Below are 21976 nucleotides of genomic sequence, written 5' to 3' on the forward strand. Positions count from 1 at the left end.
AGAAAACTTCATTATTCCACTGCATCTCATCCACTGTCTCTTGGCATTCATCTTCGTGTGCATGAGTCTGTCTTCACCAATGTGTCCCCTTCTTCCTCCTTCGATCCGTGACTCCTTCCAAGCCATTAGGTCCTGAACTCCTACTCGTGTGATTGGATCCTCACTTTCAACTGGTCCCCTTAGGTCTGGCTTCTATTCCCTCGCAAGGCCCCGATGCCCTGCTCATTTGAAGACCGTGGGGCTCTCGCTCATCATCAGTCGGTCCAGAGCCTGCCGATTCACCATCAGGAACCTTCACTCGAAGACAGTGGGGCTCTCGCTCATCATCAGTCGGTCCAGAGACTGACGATTCAGCATCAGGAACCTACACTCGAAGACAGTGGGCTCTAGCTCATCATCTGTCGGTCCAGAGACTGCCGATTCACCATCAGGAACCTTCACTCGAAGACAGTGGGGCTCTCGCTCATCATCCGTCGGTCCAGAGACTGTCGATTCACCATCAGGAACCATCACTCGAAGACAGTGGGGCTCTCGCTCATCATCAGTCGGTCCAGAGACTGCCGATTTACCATCAGGAACCTTCACTCGAAGACAGTGGGGCTCTCGCTCATCATCCGTCGGTCCAGAGACTGCCGATTCACCATCAGGAACCTTCACTCGAAGACAGTGGGCTCTCGCTCATCATCCGTCGGTCCAGAGACTGCCGATTCACCATCAGGAACCTTCACTCGAAGACAGTGGGCTCTTGCTCATCATCAGTCGGTCCAGAGACTGACGATTCACCATCAGGAACCTTCACTCGAAGACAGTGGGCTCTTGCTCATCATCAGTCGGTCCAGAGACTGACGATTCACCATCAGGAACCTTCACTCGAAGACAGTGGGGCTCTCGCTCATCATCAGTCGGTCCAGAGACTGCCGATTTACCATCAGGAACCTTCACTCGAAGACAGTGGGGCTCTCGCTCATCATCCGTCGGTCGCTAGAGTTTTCTCGCTAGAGTTTTCTCGCTAGAGTGTTCTCGCTAGAGTGTTCTCGCTAGGGAGTTGTCGCTAGGGAGTTGTCGCTAGGGAGTTGTCGCTAGGGAGTTGTCGCTAGGGAGTTGTCGCTAGGGAGTTGTCGCTAGGGAGTTGTCGCTAGGGAGTTGTCGCTAGGGAGTTGTCGCTAGGGAGTTGTCGCTAGGGAGTTGTCGCTAGGGAGTTGTCGCTAGGGAGTTGTCGCTAGGGAGTTGTCGCTAGGGAGTTGTCGCTAGGGAGTTGTCGCTAGGGAGTTGTCGCTAGGGAGTTGTCGCTAGGGAGTTGTCGCTAGGGAGTTGTCGCTAGGGAGTTGTCGCTAGGGAGTTGTCGCTAGGGAGTTGTCGCTAGGGTGTTGTTGCTCGGGAGTTCGTGCTCGGGAGTTCGTGCTAGAGTTGCCTGTAATCCCAGTGCGCCCCCGCTGCAACAAAGAGCTCCTTTAAGTCAGCAGCACGTTCCCCTCGAGCATACCTGGGGAGTAAGGAACTCTGGCATTTGGTGCTACTGCAACTGCTGCACTCTTGGTACCCGTGCCTCTGCATGAGAAGCAGATCTGTTGGCAATTCAACCAAGAGAGCAGCAGCTCATCACAGCATCGGCAAAGACAACAATCGCATTTAGATTTATAAAGCCACTTCGCCTCAACAGACGCTGCTGCTGTCTTTTATACAAACATCAGCCTCATATAACAGAAATATCCTCGTTTCTCTGTTCATATTTATTAGCAAAACATTCCAACAGCTGGGCTAAAGTAAAAGGAAGGAAGAGTCGGTGCGGTGGCAGAATCAGTGTAGATACGGCTTCGGTAGGATGCATCTCTGATGAGTAGGAAAGGCTGCAGTAATAAACGCAGGAGGAGCATAGAATGATCCTTGTTATTTTTTTTTTCAATTCAAGAATCTTTATTCGGTGATTAAAAAACACCATAAAAGCACACATACATATACATAGATAAAACGGCATTAAATATTAGTCAAGATCCTTGTGCATAAATAACAATAAAATACTAACATACAAGGCTGTAAATTTAAAACAGGGAGTCACAAGTCTTTTAATCCTCTCCCCTCGTCTTCCTTAGTCGGACCGCAACCTTGATAAAATTCATAACACAACACAAGGTTAGCGGGTCAGAAGCTTTTTGCAAGTAGATTAGTGCATCTCTGGCATGTTCCAGGTGGGCCTTTTTTAGGATGTCTACTAGGAATCTACGCCTGGGCATTGAATAATAGGGACAGAGCAAAGTAAAATGAAGGGAGTCCTGCGGAGACCGATTGTCGCAGCCGCAGGGTCCCTTCTGCTCGATTGACATGGTAAAACCTGCTGGCGAGGCCAACATAAAAGGAAGTAGGCTCAGTCTGAAACGGCACATAAGAAATCTGTCCTGTGAATTGTGTACAAGATACAGGTAGGGCTCCATACCCTCCACACTCTTCACCAAAGTATGAGCCCTTATTGACTTTTTTTCCCCTTCAGCCCGAGCACGGCATTGGGTTTTCCGCTCTAGGAAAATTTCCCCTACTTGTTTCTTGTGCTGTGCTGAAATGGTGGTGGGGTTCTTGAAGAGGTTTCCAAACCCTAGTTCCTCAAGAGTGTTTCTCACATATTTGAGCCATGGGATGCGCATGCAGTGGGTCCTACCTAGGCAGTCCAGTAAGATTTTTCTACTTAGATGCGCGTCTGGATTTACCCAGATTTTTAGCCACGCCACAATTGGCCTGAGTTTTAACAAATCGACCAGATATGGCCTCCCTAGCTCCCTGTGAGCTATGAGTCCAGCAGTGCTGGGTGGTACCCTCAGGATAGATTTCAGATGTTTGTTCTCTTCCTGGTCAATTCTAGAGGTATTCACGAAGCCCCAAACTTCTGCCCCATAGCTTACTTTAGCGCATGTTATGGAGCCGTACAGGTTCATCACCTGTTCCGGACTCCATCTGCCCAACCTCCTGCCATATCCGGCTATTGCCCCGTTAGAGGCAATCATTTTGTTACAGCGCTCTTCCACCAAGGAGTTAAATTGAAGAGCACCATCAAAGGTTACTCCGAGATAGGAGAACGTTTTAACCTCCTCTAAACAATGGGAGCCTATTGTGTAAGACAATTTTGAGGAAGGTTTTTGCCTGCCAGGAGCACGTAAGATTTGCTTAGGTTGACAGATAAGTCCAGATCGCTCATAAACTTGACGAACCCATCTATCAGAATCTGTAGGCTTCGTGGTGTACGCGCCAGCAAGACCGCGTCGTCTGCGTAAAGCAGGACAGGGATTTGCCGCGTCCCAACCCTTGGGGAATCTGCCTTTAAGCCCAAAAGAAACTGTTCCAAATTATTAATGTAAAGGGAGAACAAAAAAGGGGCAAGAATACAACCTTGTCTGACTCCACTTTTGCATGGAAAGGAGTCCGTCAAACCTCCCTCCCTGTTAAATCTAACTCTAGCCGTGGTGTCGCTATGCAGCTCTCTTAGTATGGTAATTAGGCCGCTCTCGATCCCCATCCCTGCCATCATGTCCCACAACTTCCCTCTGTTGACGTGATCGAATGCTGCTGCCAGGTCCATGAATCCCATATAAATGGGTTCCTTACTGGCCAGAGTATATTTGGCAGTCAGCATATATAGGTTCAGGCATTGGTCGCTGGTGGACCTCCCTGACCTGAACCCATATTGAGTGTCCGAGAAGATGTTGTTCTCTTCGGTCCACTCGGACAATCTGTTCAGGAGTGCCCTTCCCAGAAGTTTAGCCGAGACGTCAATCAGGGAAATAGGCCGATAACACTTGGGGTCGTCCTTGTTGCCCTTTTTAAAGATTGGCACAATGATCGCTTTAGACCATGATGGAGGGAGACCGCAGGTGATAGCAGTGTTTAGGACCCTGGTCATCAGTGGGGCCCAAAGATCTATATTACTAAGAAAAAGGTCAGGGGGAATTCCATCTGGGCCCGGGGCTTTATTCTTAGTTAGACTCTCCATCCCTGCCGTGATCTCCTTAAGGGTAAATACTACCGGAGGAGCCTGACTTGGGGTTACTGATGACTCTACGTGGGGACCCGATTCATGGTTATACAGGCTCCTAAAGTGTGTGACCCACTGCTCCGGGAGGATGTTAGCCCCTATCTCCGGAGAATCATTTTCTTGAAAGGTCGGTTTATTGATGATTCTCCAGAACCCCGCTAGGTCCCTTCTTTCCCCTGCCTCTCTCAGATCTGCCCAAGCTTCTGCCTGCAGGGTGAGTTTCCTCCTTTTGGTCTCTTTTTTATATTTTTCTCTGCATGCCCTGATTACTTGTGGATCTCGTGGTTTTGACTTAAGGGAGCATTTCAGTTCCCTCAGTGCCTTGGAACAATCTTTATCAAACCACCGGGGATTGACCAGATTACGCGTGGGCGCACTGGACCTTAGTAATCCGTCTATCAGGTTGGCAATATGGTTAAATGCTTCTAATAACCTTGGTCCCTGGACTTCCAGATCCAAACATTCATTTATGGCCAGCAGACCCTTATCGCTCAGGTTTTTATAGAACTTTGCCCCATCTATTTTGGACCATTTCAGTCTCCTGCCTTGATCGGTGACCCTCTCCACGATTGAACGATGGGCATTGGAGCCAATACCCGCCCTATATGCGAGCATTAAAACAAGCGGGTTATGGTCGCTGAAAGTGTTCCAGTCTATCCCTACACTGACTACTTTATTAACCAGGGATCTCGAGACCAGAATATAATCTATAATAGACGAGCAGCCCCTGCCCTTAAAAGTTGGTGGGAGTGTACCATCCGACTGTGGGTCTACCATATTAATGGTGTGCTCTAGGTCGTACTTAAACCGAAGCAACCTAAGAGCCGACCCAGTGGGCGAGTGAGAAAAATGCGGTCCCTTCTCAATTGGGCATTGCGCCCAATCTGTGTTCTTTTTGACCAGTGCCGGACAAAGGTGACAATTAAAATCCCCCACCACAAGCAGTCCACCAGACGGTCCCTTATTCTGGGATATAATTTCTTTTCCTAACCTTTGGTCGAGTTCAGTTAATACCGGGGTGTGGCTATTTTCTAACTCGGTGCTATATATGTTAAAAACAGAGAAACGTAACCCCTTTCCCTGGAACCGAACCGCCTGTATCCCATATGAGAACCAGTCTGGAAAGGACCAGGTGCCTGGCAGGTCTAAATCTACATAGATGGACAAACCGCCCATTGCTCTCCCTGAGCTAGATTTTCGGGCGGGAACAAAAAAACACTTGTACCCCTGCAGATGGTAGTTATTCTCCACAGCCCATGTCTCCTGTACACATATAATGTGAAATGTTCTAATGAAGTCCACCCATTCCTTATTGTTGAATTTGCCCGCTATACCCGCTATATTCCATGAGATAAGTCTCACACCCTCTCCACTCCATTCAGCACCCCCCTGGGCCCTTGGTCTTCTTTCCCACATTGATCTTAGCATTCCCTGCCCATGTCCCCCTCCTGTCTTGTCTACAACTATTTCCTTTGGCACAACGCAGTTTGGTTCCCCCTCACCAACCACCTGGATTTGCTGAGCCTTGGATCTTTGCTCCTCCAGTCTTTCTACCGTACCTCCAATTTCTATACAACCCTGGGGGGCATTGTCTGTCTGTCAATCGACCCCTTCAAGGCCATTTAGGCAATGGAACCGGTTATAGGAAAAAAAGGGTTGTTCAGGTCGGCCAAAAAACGGCCTAGGGTTAAAGGCCTGGTGACTCCCCCTCCTGCCAACCCTCTCCCAGTTGTCATGAGTTTGGGGTTGCTGAGATAGGACTGGGATGATGGGGAAAAAAGAACGACACATGGAGGGTTTGGATGGTGGATTCCCTAGATCTGTTTTTCCCTTGACATATATGGGACACCGTTCCTGTGTCCCTAAAACTCACCAGTATGCAGTCCCCTTTAATGGATTTTTGTGTTCTTCCCACCCATGGTACCCTTCTTACCATTATAATTTCGTTATTAAAGTGTGTCGGGAGGGGTCTATTTATGTTTAACCACTTGATTACCCTACTTTTTAGGGCACAAAAGTCCTCCGTTTCACCTTCCTCAAGTGGGGGGACACCTGCCATAACGACAGTAAAAGCATTGGTCTCTGGAGGTAAATTGGGTCTGCGTGGTCTCAGGGTGAGCTTCATTAAAGGGGTCGGGGTGCTCTTGTCTACCGGCTGTGCCGGGGGTACAGATCCTAAAGGAGGGTTGGGCATATTGGTGTTAGGGGGCTTAGCTGTTGCAGGCTTTGGCCTTGTGGGTTGTTGCGAGGGTGCCACATTCACAGCTTGTGGAGGGACTGGATTGGCGACACTATTTGCCGACTGCTTAGGGGCTACAGTGGAGGGAGTGGACTCTGATTGCCTTCCCTGTCTGCCAGCTGGAGTTTTCAGACTGCCCAATGTGGCCTCTAAAATGGTTAGTCTGATCTCAATCTTTTTAATACTCTCGCTGATCGGTAATAACAGGGACCTTAGCAAAAATTCTAGGTTTCCCAGCGGGACAACAGACAAGGGAATATTAGCAATACCAACTCCTGTGTCTTTTATCATAGTAGGAGCTGGATCCTCATGAGCAATGGGTTTAGGGTGTAAATCGACCAATGGTTTCTCTACTAATGTGGGGGTTTTTAAAAACTTCCCAAAATCCGAGTATGGAACCTTGGGTTTGCTCTTTCCTTGAACTCCCCTCGATTTCCTCCTGCGTTTATTTGGAGGAGGTCCAAAGGCTACTTGTGTGTTAGTTGGCTTAGATTTAGTTTTCCTAATCTTCGAGGCTGGAGGGGCCGGAGGGGGTTGGGACACTAAATCAATGGTCACCCTTGGGGGGCTAGAACTAATTTCTGGGGCTATACTCAAGGCTTCAACTGGTGACATGTTAGTGCAATCCCTCAGCAATAGTGGGACATCATCAATTCGGGACAACTCCTCCCTTGGTAAAATAAGTTGGTCTCCGAGGGGCGTGTTTTTCATATTATCTATTGAGCGTCTCCGTTCTGCCCTTAACCTGGACAGATTACACTCTTTGTCCCCCTCCCCCACTGCCCGGGAGAAATAATTCTCTAGAGTCCTATTCTTTGCTCCACCCGGTTTTAGTGGGGTGCTCTCCCTTGCAGGGGACGGCATAATGTTCACAATAAATTAAACTCGGCGGGCGGCTCCACCGAGTGTAAGAGACCAGGGGTCGGAAGCACAATCCAAGAGGGTAGGCCCAGCCCGGCCACCTTCGGCCCCGGACGGCCACAGACGGTCCCGCCCTTGTCCCGGGCTTCTCCCGGCGCCCTCCCGCGCGCTCCCGCGCCGCGGAAGAAGCTGCACCTGATATAGGGGGAGGGTGCTTAGGGGGCGTGGCCAGCAGGGAGAGCGCCCAGGTGCAGGAAATGATGGCAGCACAGGGACTCCTGGGCAATGGAGTCCCTGATCCTCACCTGGCGCTCGCAGCCCTGCTCCCCGAGATTCAGGCAGCTCCCCTGTCAGGAATCAGCAACGATGCGCCCAGGCACACGGGCGAAGCGGGACCCGCGGAGCGGGTTCCGCGAGGTGCAGCCGCAGAACAAACAGCCCAACAGGAAGGACCTCGCAGGACAGAGCTCGCGCTCACAGGTCAGTCGATGTCTCCCAAAGAGCTAGGGACAAGCAGGCTCTTTTCAGCTGTGCTTAGGGGGCGTGGCCAGCAGGGAGAGCGTCCAGGTGCAGGAAATTATGGCAGCACAGGGACTCCTGGGCAATGGAGTCCCTGATCCTCACCTGGCGCTCGCAGCCCTGCTCCCCGAGATTCAGGCAGCTCCCCTGTCAGGAATCAGCAACGATGCGCCCAGGCACACGGGCGAAGCGGGACCCGCGGAGCGGGTTCCGCGAGGTGCAGCCGCAGAACAGCCAGCCCAACAGGAAGGACCTCGCAGGACAGAGCTCGCGCTCACAGGTCAGTCAATGTCTCCTTGTTATTTTAAATACATTAATAGCAGCAGTGAGTGGCGAGAAGCGCAGTGCTCTGGCACCCGGAAGTGATGCCCCTCCTGAAGCCTGGCATCGCCACGAGGCAGTGGCAGCTCTGCAGGTCTCCTGGTGCAATACTCCCACTTGCACCCTCACGCTGGGCAGAGGAGGCGCCCCACATGGGATGGCTCCGACGGCTCAGTTGTCATTCCAAATGTGACTATGGGCCGCTAACAGTCTCTAATATCCCAAAAAGTAGGTGGGGAAAAAAGGGTCTGCCACAGCTGGCCTCAACCGAATGCTCTTTCCCAATCCGACCTCGTCTGCCTTACACTTCTGCGGTAGCATTTCAAGTCTCGGAGTTAACCGTTCCTTCCAGGTCAGTTCCCTTTTCACAACAAGCATTGGCATTGCCAATACGTCTCGCCTTTAGGACCTTATAAGTGTTTAGCCATGCAACACTTAATGTTGTTGCACCAAGGATATTGTGCTGGATAACTAAACACTTATAAGGTCCCAAAGGCGAGACCTATATGCCAAGGGGGAGATATGGTACAGGTAGGCAGTGTTACTAACAAAACAAGCAAAAACATCGACAGTACCTCTAACAATGTGGGCAAACCACTCTGGTGGCCAGACACCAATACTATACTTAACATATAATTAAGGGTGGGCAGAATTTGCAAAACTGACTTTCACAAAATATCGTGAAATTGGGCAAAATCTCCGCGAGCATGCTAAACTTTCGCGAAGATTGCTTTTCCCGCCCGCGCGATGTGTTTTCGCGTGCTCGCAGGGAAATATATCTCCAACTTGCCCATGCGGTCGCTAATGATCACGGCCATCTTGCTCGCGATTCTTATTTCCTGTTCCGGGTCGAATGACGTGTTCGCTATCACAAAATTTCGCGGGATAGCGCGACCAGCTACCAACAATCCAACATTTTGTGGCGCGCAAACTCGTCGGCGAACGCAGGGACCCGGTAAGTCGCGACGGCGCACGTGAGATCTCCTTTTTAAAGCATGAACAACAAAAATACTTCCGTTCCGCGGCCGATTGCAAAAGTTTGACATTTTTGCGCGCTCCGCGGAACGCGAAAATGTCAAAATATCGCAAATTCCGCGAGCGGAATGAAATCTACCGTCCAGGCCTACATATAATCCTGGATTTAGCGCTTAACCTAATGTGCTGGAAATACAAATGTATTAAATGTGGGTTTTAATCCCAGTATCTCCATTTGAATAAGTTGCATGTTCTTAGGCAATCGCCCTTAAAATGTACGTTTGGTTTCCAATTTTTATACAAGATTGTGAGTATTTAGAACAAATCTGAAAGTTGTATTAAGTTTGTAGCAAAAAGAAACCTGGACTGAATATTACCTTGACTGGGTGGATAGACTGTGCCTGTTCTTGTGGTCTTTTCACCAGGATGGACGCAAAGCGCTAGCCTCTTGAAACAAGCAGTACCGAAATGCATTACAATCTCGGGTCTCCAACTCTATCAAATTGTTTGATCTTGTGCAAATCGTACTCACAATGGGTGTGCATCTTGTAGGAGGATCAAGGATAGAAATAAAAACTATGGCCATATACCAAGCATATATTGCCAGCAGGGTTTTCATTCACACGTTCATGGTGATCTGCGCATCTCCACATTCCTTATTACCATCTCTAAAGGCAACTATTTCCCTTAAGCTGCATTGTGCACGCCTGCTCCTGTGCTGCATCTCCGCCCTCCCACAGACATGCAGTTCTTTTAACAACTCCTAGATGAGCGAAATACTGAGATGACGACATTCTGGCAAGCCACTTGAAGCATCCCGTGTTAGCTGTAGGCAGAAAAATTGACATTTGGCGGTACGTACCAGCTGAGAGCAGGCAACTGAACAGAACGCCCTAATGTTAGTTTTTACCACTGGAGCCAACGTTAACGAGGAACATAACCAACGGATGAATGAATGCGGGCTCGACATTTAGAGAGCTCTGTAAAAAAGCTTTTGCAAAATACTACTATTGCAGAAGTGCGATTCACGTGTTTGTTTGTTTTAAGTCTTATAAACTGCAGGAACGCTATTTTGATCACGGATCATCAGGGATATATATCTCAAGAAGCGTTATTTAAACGGTAAGATAACTTTTTTTTCTTTAAACTAGCTACCTGCGGCTATGAGACTCCTCTGCTTCAGTGTGCTTTTTTCAAGTGCGCACGAGGGACGAGAAGATGGAGGGCAGAATTCTCGCGTGAAGAGGTCACCGGCACTGAAGTCCGTGTACACAAATGAAAGCTTCCAGCATACAGAAGCCAGAGCCAGAATAGTCAGAGCGTGGCCTGAAGGGGCAAGATGGAGGAGGTGCTTTAGTGCCGCTCTGCTGCATATACCCCTTATTCGTTTAATTACCGGACTACAGAGCGGTATCCTGTGACACACAACACAGCAGCGACCCCCCCAGACCTCAGCAGGTTGCTTTGCTGCAAGTAAAATAAAAAATCGGTGCCTGGTCCATTACAGATGCTGACAGTAGGCCCGAGGTCTGAGTGGAGGCGAGGCACGGGGCTGCAAATGTGAGTGAGAAGAATTGACTTGTTAATCACGCTGCTGCCGAGGGTTGAGGAGGGGAGACGTAGGGGCCACTGAATACAGTGGAAACACTTGAATTCTGATGGCTGAGAGTGTACCGGAGGAACTCGGGAGGAGCGGAGACTAACACTCGCCGGAGTGGGCCAGAGCAGAAGCCCAGCGGTGGCCTGTAAACTACGATACTGTAGAGGGTTGCGGAGAAGAGGTGAGACACTGGGGCAATGAATGCTAAGGAATTACCAGAATCCTAGCACCAGAAGACATACCGGAGGTGCTTGGGAGTAGTGGAGGCTGCCACTTGCTGGAGTGGATCGGAGTGGAGATCTAGCAGTGGGGGGACCAGGAGGAGAGGTCGCGTGCCTGTGCCTCTTCTGCTTGTTGCACTGGCGGTATGGAAATCACTTCACTGTAGAAAGCCCTCCCGATCTACATGCAGGATCCTCGCAGAAAACAAGTTCGGAAAGCAAAACCATAACTACGTAGCCTGGGGCTGCATGGACTGACGTGAGGAGACATCAGCCATGCGGTGCTGCTGTGATCTGTGTACACCGTCCCTTGAAGATTCATAGGGAGCGTGCAGCCTGGAAAAACAAACGCTGAAAGACAAGCGCGGCCCGCGGCCCCGAAAGTTAGAGTATTCGTGCATACAGAGCATTTGCATTGCGGGAGCGAGCAGCAAGGTGCGATAATTGCAAACAGATGGCGCCGCTGCTTGCTCCTGCAAGTCAAACGCTCTGCATGCACGAGTATTCATTGGAAACAGTGCAAAACATGCTCGAGTTTCCAAGAAAGTACAGAGCGATGCTGTAGGAGAGTAGGATCTGCACTTATGTTGCCCCCACTTTTTTCTGATGTTTACAGTGGTTTCTGGCTATAGTCTGGCTGGGTCCCTGCTAATCAGAGCCCCAGTCTCTCTGTTCTCTCTAAACAACTTGGAGTGCATATTATATGCACTAGTGATTGGATACTGTGGTACCTTATGAGCCACTAGTATATGGTACCTTAGGTACCAAGGGCATAGGTACTTCACAGGCCTACCAGGGGCTGAAGCATGTATTGTGCCACCCCTGGGAAGCAGACTACATCTGACACCACAGGCCTGCTACTGCAGCCTGGGTGAGGTAGTGTTAGCACTCCTCACTGTGGTATAGGTTCCCTATATCTCACCTTACACATACATATAAACCTATCAGTCACCCCTAAGGCAGGCCCTATCAATCCTGAGGGCAGGGTGCTTGGTTTTCCATGTGAGGGGGTGCCTCTGCCTGAGCAGGGCCCCTCTGCAGCTGGCAGAGTCTATTCTCTGTGGCTGTTTGTGGATGCGGTTAAACCATATACGCTTAAGTGCATTATAACCTAGCGGTAAATGCTAACTTTGGGATGGCTGCATCAAAACATGTCTTGTTTTCTGGCAAACGCCTTGGAATCATACCCCCACACCAGTAACTGGCGTGGGAGTATGATCCCACCCTTCTAGAGGGATACACATGTACCTACTGTGGAAACACGGTAGAAATCTGAAAGAGCATGGCATCACAAAATGGATGCCACCAGCACAGACACGGGGCTGCCCTCCCGCTGCTGACTGAAACTCACAGTGGAGGAGGCCCAACAAAAGGTTTCCTGTCACAGGGAGGTGTGACCACCTCCCAGACAGGATTTAGTGTATTGGAGCTGGGTGGGTGCACTCCTAGAGTGCTTTGAAGTCCTGCACTGGGGGAGCAGAAGGCTACTCTGTGCATATGCCAGCTCAAACCGGTTCAGGGGCTACCTGCCCCTGCTCTGGCACGAAACTGGACAAAGGGAAGTGGGTGCAACCACCCCCTACCCTGACCCTCCCAGAGGAGTGGTCATAGAGCCAGTCCCTCCCTTTCCTTTAGTATAAGATAGGGAACCCTTGCCATTGCAAACTAGATATCCCTGGACGACGCTCTACAAGAAGAATCCTGGACCTTCGACGTTCCACTACCTTTGGAAGACTGAAGAATCTCCCTTGGAGTCAAGGAGTGACTCCCCTGCTTGGCAGGCACCAAAACTTTGAATCAACGGTCGCAAACTTTCCCGCTCCTGACGAAGTCTCTGCAGCGACGGCCATTGTGAGTCCCCAGCAAACCTGAGGCGAGTGGACCCCACGAGTGACGCGGAACAGCAATACCCGGGTACCGTTCACTGTTGTCGAGTGCAACCCCTTCACGATGTTCTACGAACTTGTGCATTGGACCACGTGTGGTCCAAGCCTCCAGCAGGATTTCCCTCGAAAATCAGAGGCCTACCTCTGTGAAGTGAATCCTCACGAGGCGTCTTCGCGATCCCTTGCCGATTGGCTTGTGGGTCCCCTGAAGACTTTTTCATCGAACCAAAGGGCTCCCCTGGTTGCTCCAGGCCTGCCCTGACTTACCCTTGCTGGATGAGTCCCTCAGACCTTGTTGGTCTGCACCGCTGACTTTCTTCACATTCCACGAGACTTGCTGTTGCCAAGGCTTGTTGGCTCCAATCCAGTTGCCAACACCTTAGTCAGCTGCAGACTTCGTGGGACACTCCGAATCCAGCTCCTGGTCATTGTCGACGCCTCCTGGACCTCGTGGCTGAAGAATCAAGACGCCCGTGAATCACCTGAAATCACCCGACTACCGTGGGCATCCATCTTCAGCCTCATCAATCAATCAATCTTGATTCTGTTATCTGAGAGTTGAGCATCGAGCGGCTCCACGTACAGGTTGACGGAGTGGCGTAGTGCATCATTGACATACTGGTGAATCTTGATGCTGTTATCTGAGAGTCGAGCACCGAGCGGCTCTTTGTAGAGGTTGACGTAGTGGCGTAGTGTGTCATCGACAGACTTGAGAATCTTGATGCTGTTATCTGAGAGTCGAGCACCGAGCGGCTCCACGTACAGGTTGACGTAGTGGCGTAGTGCATCATTGACATACTGGTGAATCTTGATGCTGTTATCTGAGAGTCGAGCACCGAGCGGCTCTTTGTAGAGGTTGACGTAGTGGCGTAGTGTGTCATCGACAGACTTGAGAATCTTGATGCTGTTATCTGAGAGTCGAGCACCGAGCGGCTCCACGTACAGGTTGACGTAGTGGCGTAGTGCATCATTGACATACTGGTGAATCTTGATGCGGTTATCTGTGAGCAGAGCACCAAGCAGCTCCATGTAGAGGTTGACGATCACTAGAGACAGACTTTAACCTGGGGACGCCAAACATAATAGGGATCTTTTGTGACATGTAGGTGATTGTGATCCATTTGTGCACTAAACAATTGTACAATAGGACCTGTGAGGTTTTATAAGTAGATATTAGCTACTTTCTATGCTGATAACAATAGGTAACTTGTTTTGCACATAGGACTTATCTCAGCAGTTTTTGCCATTAGACCAGTCTTCCATATCACAAAATACTCTAAATTTTAACTGTGCAATTCCATCAATTTCAATTGACATGTGAGTTTCTTGAACAATGATAATAAACTAAAGTGGTTTTAGCCTTGTGTGGATGACACAAACTAAAAGTAACACTTTTTGGTTTATCGACCCTATTTAAAATTCAGTTTACTTCATGTCAGTATTAAAAGACCCAATCTCCCTTATCAAGAAAATGTATAAACTTTAATAAGTATAAAAAGGAATGCCGTTTTTCTACTTGTGTGTGCATTAGGGCACCTTTCACATCTTCCCCTTCACTTTTTCAAGAGCCCAGCAAAAGTGTCACTAAAGTTCAAATTACGAAACCTGCTTATTTTACATCTAGACAAGTGTAAAATAGACCTGCATGATAAGAAGTAAACAGTGATTTGTCAAAAGGCTTTCTATGCAGTTAACCTAATTATAAATTAACTTTGGCTGCCGGAGATAGAAGGCAAATAATTCAAGAAAAAAACCTAATAACTTCTGAAAATTGCTCCTTCTTTTTAAGACCTCACTGCTGGTGCGGGGGTGTTGCCGCACCTGCAGCCCCCCCCTGGCTCCAGGGCCTGCGAGGCTATCCCTAACAGATACCTGGAACATCAAAGAAACCGATCTCACAAAACAGCAATGAGTTTTCCAAACATGCTTGATCATCCTCCAGCTCTGAAGAACACTCAGTTTCAAACCTGAATCATTAATTCTTCCCTGTTCACCCCGCAGAACATTCTTGCGGAATTACTCCCCATCGATGTTCCACCAGTGCACAAGCAGCTTTCGCTGCTGCTATCCTGGACTCAGAAGTGGACATCACTGTCCAGTACCCAGGCCTTCTATCCTAGGACATCTCAACACTTGGAATGACAAACCAGCGGTACTTCGGAGCTTATGCTATCTGCCTAAGCATTATACGTGTGCCTAAGCTTGAAGCACTGCCTTCTAACAAGTAGTAACATGGCCCACTAATTCAGCAGGCCAGTCTTTAGGCTATCAAGGCCTCAAAATGACTAATCTCTGTCGTAGTCACCACTACATGTATCAATCGACACATCATTAACTTTAACCTGAACCTCTCCAGGAGAACACCACCTCCAACAAGTCCTACCAGGTGTACATCTCCCAGACCCTCGAAGAACCTTAGCCTAAATACTCTCCACCAACAAGTCTTACCATATGTACATCTCCCAAACCCTCGAAGAACCTTAGCCTAAATACTCTCCTCCAACAAGTCCTACCATATGCACATCTCCCAGACCTTCGAAGAACCTGAGCAGGCAGGATGATACTAGTCTAGCCTTCAAAGCCAACACTAGTTGCCAGCAGTATGGAGAACCTTCTACAAAGTGCTCAGCATTGCATACTGCGTAGTTGATGGGCCAGGACTCATCGTATGGTCAAAACCCAACGATCCAGTTAAAGGATAAACCTCAGATTTAAAGTGCCTCCACTCCTGATCCTTCTCCTGTTTAAAAAAGCTTTATTCAGAGTGAGTGCCTTTTAAGCTCTGCAACAGCAGGGCTCAGATGGTTCAGAGTTCGGGGAGCCGCGACAGCGTCAGCAGGGCTCAGATGGTTCCGTAGGTCAGGTAGCGTCCTTGGTTTCAGGGGTCGATCGAGCCGCGACCAGGTCAGCAGGGCTCTCGTAGGTCCAGGTCTTCTCTCCCGCCTGTCCCATCAGCACCCCTTGTTATACTCCCCCTCCTCTTTGAAGTCCGGAGTCCTCGCAGAGAGGGGTCTTGGTGCCTGGGGGCAGCGCGGGGGATATCCTGCCACTTGCCCCTTTGATCTGTTCAGGTTGGTCTGGGCGGGACTCCAGACGCCCAGTATGCGAGGCGCCCGCTCACCGGGGGCCTGGTGGCCAATCGAAACCCTCCTTGGGGAGGAGATCAGAGGTGTGACAGAGACGGCGCCTCCCTGTCTTGCTTGGGGGGTTCCTCGCTCCTTTGGCCGGGCATGCGTGGTAGTGTCTAGGTTTGGCTGGGGCTCCGGCCGGTCATCGGGTGCATGGGGCCCTGGTGGCCGGAAGTCTGTGGTACCGGAGGATCAGGTGGGGTGCAGGGGTGGCTTGCTGGTCGGGAGGGCCCACGCCACGAGGCCGGTCTCACACGTGCCCCCCCAGCTGAAAGGCAGGGAGAACTACCCATCCACTTGGGGGTTCTCCTCGCTGAAGCGGAAGAATCGGGACAGGCTGTCAGCGTTAGCGTGGTCAGTCCCGGGGCGATGCTCCACAGTGAAGTCCATCCCCTGGAAGGAGATTGACCATCGTAGCAGTTTGGGGTTTTCTCCTCTCATTTGCATCAGCCACCTTAAGGGTCGATGATCCGTCTGAACTCGGAAGTGGGTTCCGAACAAGTAGGGCCGTAGCTTCTTTTTTTTTTTTTTTTTTTAAATTATTTTTATTGCAGGAATCAGTAAATCGTTACATGATCGGCCAACATTATATCTCAAACCAAAGCATTGAAACACAGCCCCCCATCCCCCTCCGGGTGTTGCTTACACAGCCATTCAGCCCACAACCCTGGGGTCGGGCGGCGAAATTCAATGGGGGCTCCGGAGGATGTCGAGGTTGGCCCGGAAGATCCATTGTCCTTCATCTGCTTTTCTAAACAAGCCTATAACTCCAAAAGAACCCCCCACCCTCCAAACACCCCAATCCCAGGAAAACCCCTCCCCCCCCCCCCCGCCATCAGCGCGCGGTATCAACCGCAACCGGATCTTCTAGAGGACCCATAGGGAAAACCAATAAAGCTGAGAAGTGCAACCATCTAATGGGACTCGGGGCGCGCCGCTTCCTCACGTTCGGCGTCGCCGGGGGCGCAATAATCCCTAAGGGCCTGCACTAGCATCTCCCACTCCAGCGCTGTCTCCTCAGCCTTCTCGTTACGCTGCCTCCAAGCTAGCTGGTATCTAAGCGTGCTCTCCCCTGCTGCCCACTTCAAAAATTCGCTGTGCCACCGGCTCCCTGTCGGGCCGGCCCGTGCCTTCCAGTTCCTGGTCACCTCCCGTTTAGCAAGGAGCAGCCCCAAATCAATGAATTTACTAGATATTTTATTCTTGGGGGTATGAGGGAACCAGTGCAGGAGACCCACCGCCGCATCCAACGAAAGGGATCGCCCCGTCGTCTCCTCCAGGGTCTTCCCCACTTCCTCCCAATAGGCCGACAGTCCCGGGCAGGCCCACAGCATGTGGAGAAGGTCCGCCTCCTGGGCCGGGCACCTGGGGCACTCCGCCGATGCCGTAGCAAAATATCGCCTGATTTTCACCGGGGTCAAATATGCTCTATGGAGCACATAATAATGGACTAATTGAAAGCGGGCGTGGCGTGTGCCCTTCCAGGCTCGCCGCACCAACTGAGCCCAGGTCGTCTCTGGGATCTCCCTGCCAATGTCCTCCTCCCATCGGTTTCTCAGGGTGGTGAGGGGAGCCAGCCCCTTGTTGAGCAGTCTACCGTAAAGGCAAGTGACCGCCCTTACCGTGCCCGCGGACATCATCACGTATTGGCACACCTGGGATAAAGGGGGTTCCGCCTGCCCGGACCGCCAGTGCGCCTGGATCGCTCGAACAAGGGCCGAGTGCAGCAAAAAGTCGCCGCGGGGAATCCCGAAGCGATCAATGAGCTCCTGGAATGGCAGGATCGTCCCGTCCTCATATAGATCACCGATGAGCTGCAGACCTGCGTCCTCCCAGGTAGCCAAGCGCGACCAATCACCCCCATGGGGCAAAGCCGTTAGCATCCCCAGCGGTATTTCGGGTGCATACGGTGTTCGCTGGTGTCCCCGGGCGTGAGCTCGGTTCCAGCACAGGCGAACGGTCCGCTCCTCCATTGACAAGTCCTGCAAGGCCAATCGTTGCCTCATCACTATGAAGGAGAGAACATGCCTGGCCATACCCGTACCCCTCCTATCCTCGGGGCCTCGGAACTCCCGAGCGATCTCCTGGGTGAAGGTCTGGAGCTGCGCCGCTAAGTAATACTTTTCGAAGTCCGGCACCGCGAGCCCACCCTCCTCCTTCGGCCTCATCAGGGTCTTGAGGGCCACCCGCCGGCGGCCCGAGCCCCAAAGGAATCCGACTATCAGTGACCGTAATAGTCGAAACGTGGTCGGTGGGATCCAGATCGGTAGTGTCCGGAAATAATATAACATCCGGGGGAGCGCCACCATTTTAAGCAGAGCAATCCGCCCTGCCACCGAGAGCGGCAGCGTGGCCCAAAAGCCCATACTGCCTCGAAGTGCCCGGATGCCCCGGGCAATGTTCCCATCGAGGAGGCCAGAGGGTTCATGATAAACATACACCCCTAGATATTTGAAGCAGTCGGGTTCCCATCTAATCTCCCTACTTAAAGCAGGTGTAGGGGTGCCCCTGCGAATCGGGAAAAGACAAGTCTTAGTCCAATTCACTCGGAGGCCCGAGACCTCCCCAAACTCCGTGAGCGCCGTCGCAGCTCCCTGTAGAGCAGCAAGCGGGTCTTCTAGGAAGAGCAACAGGTCGTCTGCGTATAGTGAGACGTAGTGCGGGCCCGACAGGGTCCATAGGCCCGCGTAATGGGCCCCCGACCGGAGATGCAACGCAAGAGGCTCCACCGCCAGCGCAAAGAGCAGTGGGGACAGCGAGCAGCCCTGCCTCGTGCCCCGTTCCACCGGGTATCGTGAGGAAATCAGCGGTCCCGCCCGGACCCTGGCCGACGCCGAGGCGTACAGCACCCCGGTCCATCTGACGAAACCCTCCCCGAGGCCGAACCTCCGCAACACAGTGCAAAGGTAGTCCCATTCCAGGCTATCAAAAGCCTTCTCTAAGTCCACTGATAGGACAACCGGGCACGGGGCGTCTACAAGCGGTTCCCCAAGCAGGCGGCACAACCTGCGAATGTTCATGGTCGTGTTACGCCTGGGGATAAAGCCAGCCTGGTCCTCATGCACCAAGGAACTCATGTGCCCAAGCAGCCTCGTGGCTAAGATAGGGCCGTAGCTTCTTGAGGGCCCAGACCACGGCGAAGGTCTCTCTCTCTCAACGGTGCTCCACCGTTGTTCCCGAGGGAGTAACCTTCGGCTGATGAAGGCTATGGGCTGATCTATGCCTTTGTCGTCGAACTGCGAGAGGACGGCCCGATGCCGTGCTCCGAGGCGTCCGTTTGGACCACAAATTCTTGAGAGTAGTCGGGGGCTTTGAGTACCGGTGCAGTACATATAGCGGTTTTCAAGGCGTCGAACGCTTCTTGGCACGGAGGTGTCCACTGTACTTTCTTCGGGTGCTTTTTGGAGGTTAACTCTTTGAGGGGGCCTGCGATGCTGCCATAGTTTTTAATAAACCTCCGGTAGTACCCGGTGAGGCCGAGGAAGGCCCGGACTTCTGTTTGGGTAGTAGGGGGTTCCCAGGACAAGATGGCGTCGATCTTCAGCTGGAGGGGGGCGACCTGCCCGCTTCCCACCTGGTGTCCCAGATAGACCACCGAGCCCTGTCCAATCTGACACTTGCTGGCTTTGATGGTCAGGCCTGCCTGGCGCAGGGCCGTCCGTACCTGTCGGAGGTGCTGGAGGTGTTCGGTCCATTGGGAGCTGAATACTGCAATGTCGTCTAGGTACGCTGCGCTGAACCCCCCTAGCCCGGCCAGGACCCGGTTCACCAGCCGCTGAAAGGTGGCCGGGGCATTTTTCATCCCAAAGGGCATGACTCTGAAGCGGTAGTGCCCATCCGGGGTGGAGAAGGCGGAGCGCTCCTTGGCTCCCTCGGTGAGCGCAATTTGCCAGTGTCCGCAGGTCAGGTCGAAGGTGCTGAGGTAGCGGGCAGCTCCGAGGCGGTCGATGAGCTCGTCTGCGCGGGGGATAGGGTGAGCGTCAGCCCGGGTGACCGCATTGAGCCCTCAGTAGTCCACACAGAACCTCAGCTCGGGGGCGGCACCAGGGGCGGCTGCTTTCGGGACCTGTACTACAGGGCTGGCCCATGGGCTGTCGGAGGGTTCGATCACTCCAAGGGTTAACATCTTGGCTACTTCCGTCTGGATGCAGGTCCGGACCCGGTCAGGGACCCGGTAGGCTCGGTGTCTTACCGGTGGGCTGTCTCCGGTGTCTACGTCGTGGACACACCAGTCAGTGACCCTGGGGGTGAGGGAGAAGAGGTCTGTGAATTGTCTCAATAGCTGGCGGCAGTCGTCGGACTGTTGGGGGGGTGAGGGTGGACGACAGTCGCATCCCCTCTATGGAGCCATCCTTCTCTCCCGCACACAGGGGGTCCGGGAGGGGCTCTGTGTCTTCTTCAGTCCCATCGTCGGTGGCCAGGAGCAAACTCGGCTCCGTCCTCACAAAGTAGGGTTTGAGGCGGTTCACGTGAAGGACCCGGAGGGGGTTCCGAGGAGACTGAACGTCAACTAGATACGTGACTTGACTCTTCCGCTCAACCACTTTGAAGGGTCCAGTCCATTTGTCTTGGAGGGCGCAGGGTTTCACCGGGGCCATGACCCAGACCTGTTGGCCGGGCTGGAATTCTACCAGCGTGGCATTCTGGTCATACCAGCGCTTCATCTCTTCTTGACTAGCCTCGAGGTTTGCCTCGGCGAGCTCCCGGAACTTCCGGGTCTGGTTGCGGAGCGCCAGGAGATAGCGGAATACATCGGGAGGAGTTCCGCGGGGAGCCGCTTCCCAGCCTTCTTTGACCAGGCTCAGGGGTCCCCGGACGGAGTGTCCGTAGAGTAGTTCGAATGGGCTGAACCCCAGGGATTTTTGGGGGACCTCTCGGTAGGTGAACAGGAGGCAAGGGAGGAGGACGTCCCATTTCCGGCGAAGGGGTTCTTCGAGGCCCATGATCATTCCATTCAGGGTCCGGTTAAATCGTTCAACTAGGCCATTTCCTTAGGGGTGGTATGGGGTGGTGAATTTGTAGGACACCCCACATTGCTGCCATAAAGACCTCATGTACTTGGAGATAAAGTTCGTGCCATGATCACTCACGACTTCTCGCGGGAACCCCACGCGAGAGAAGATTCCCATCAAGGCCCGGCCCACCACGGGGGCCGTCACGGTGCGGAGGGGAATGGCCTCTGGGTAGCGGGTGGCATGGTCCACTAGGACGAGGATGAACTGGTGGCCCTGGGCGGTCCTGGGATCCAGGGGTCCCACGATGTCGATCCCCACCCGCTCAAAGGGGGTACTAACAACGGGGAAGGGTTGTAGTGGAGCCTTGCGCTTCCCACCACTTTTTCCGCTGGCCTGGCACGTGAGACATGACTTGCAGTGAGCCTCTACATTAGCTCGCATTTTTGGCCAGTAGAAGTGGGTAACCAGGCGATGATAGGTTTTGTCTTGGCCTAAGTGTCCCGCCAGGGGTACCTCATGGGCTAGGTCTAGGAGGAAACCTCGGAAGCGCAGAGGTACCACTAGTGTCCGGGCCGATCCCAGCTCGGCCGACTTCTGTTCACTGTACAGGAGGCCGTTTTCCCAATATACCCAGTGGGTTCCGGACTGGTCGCCTGCTGCCTGGGCTTCGGCCTGCTGTCGGGGCCCAATGAGGGATGGGCAAATTGCTTGTTCCTTGCAGAATTCTTCTCGGGAGGGACCTCCCTCGCAGTGCCACTGGGCCATCTCGGGTAGGTCCCCGAGCTCGGTCAGTGGCTCGGGGCCTGGACGCATTGATCCGTCATTGGGAGAGGGTCATCGGGCTCAGATGGCGCGTCCCGGTCCTCGGGGACGGCGCCTGAGTTCAGGGGCAAGTCCTCAACTCCCTCGAGGGAAGGCGATCGGGCAGACATGGAGCGCGTGGTTGCGCATACCCATTCGGGTAGGCCCATCATCTCCAGATGGGCTCTTCGTTCTACTTGTCCCCACAAGGAGCTCTCAAGGTCGTTGCCCAGGAGACAGTCTACAGGTTGGGAGGTTCGGACAGCCACTCTTAATTTTCCTGTGACTCCCCCCCCCATGCGAAAGGTACCAGGGCCATCCGGCAGAGGCTCTCGGAATTGTCCGATGATATGACTGGGCAGAAGGCGTCTGGCAGGATCTGGTCTTCGGAGACCAGGTGGCAGTGTACCGCCGTGATACTCGCCCCGGTGACGCGGAGGGCCTCGACTTGG

General features: G+C 52.4%; 1 protein-coding gene across 3 annotated transcripts in view; it reads left to right on the top strand.

The window, feature by feature from the left end:
- The window catches only part of LOC146863543 (uncharacterized), a 100898-nt gene that overhangs the window by 42177 nt on the left and 36745 nt on the right, over positions 1-21976 (top strand). The gene's annotated exons all lie outside the window — the stretch shown is intronic.

The sequence above is a fragment of the Triturus cristatus genome, chromosome 2_2 (assembly GCF_964204655.1).
Source record: "Triturus cristatus chromosome 2_2, aTriCri1.1, whole genome shotgun sequence".
Classification (NCBI taxonomy): domain Eukaryota; kingdom Metazoa; phylum Chordata; class Amphibia; order Caudata; family Salamandridae; genus Triturus; species Triturus cristatus.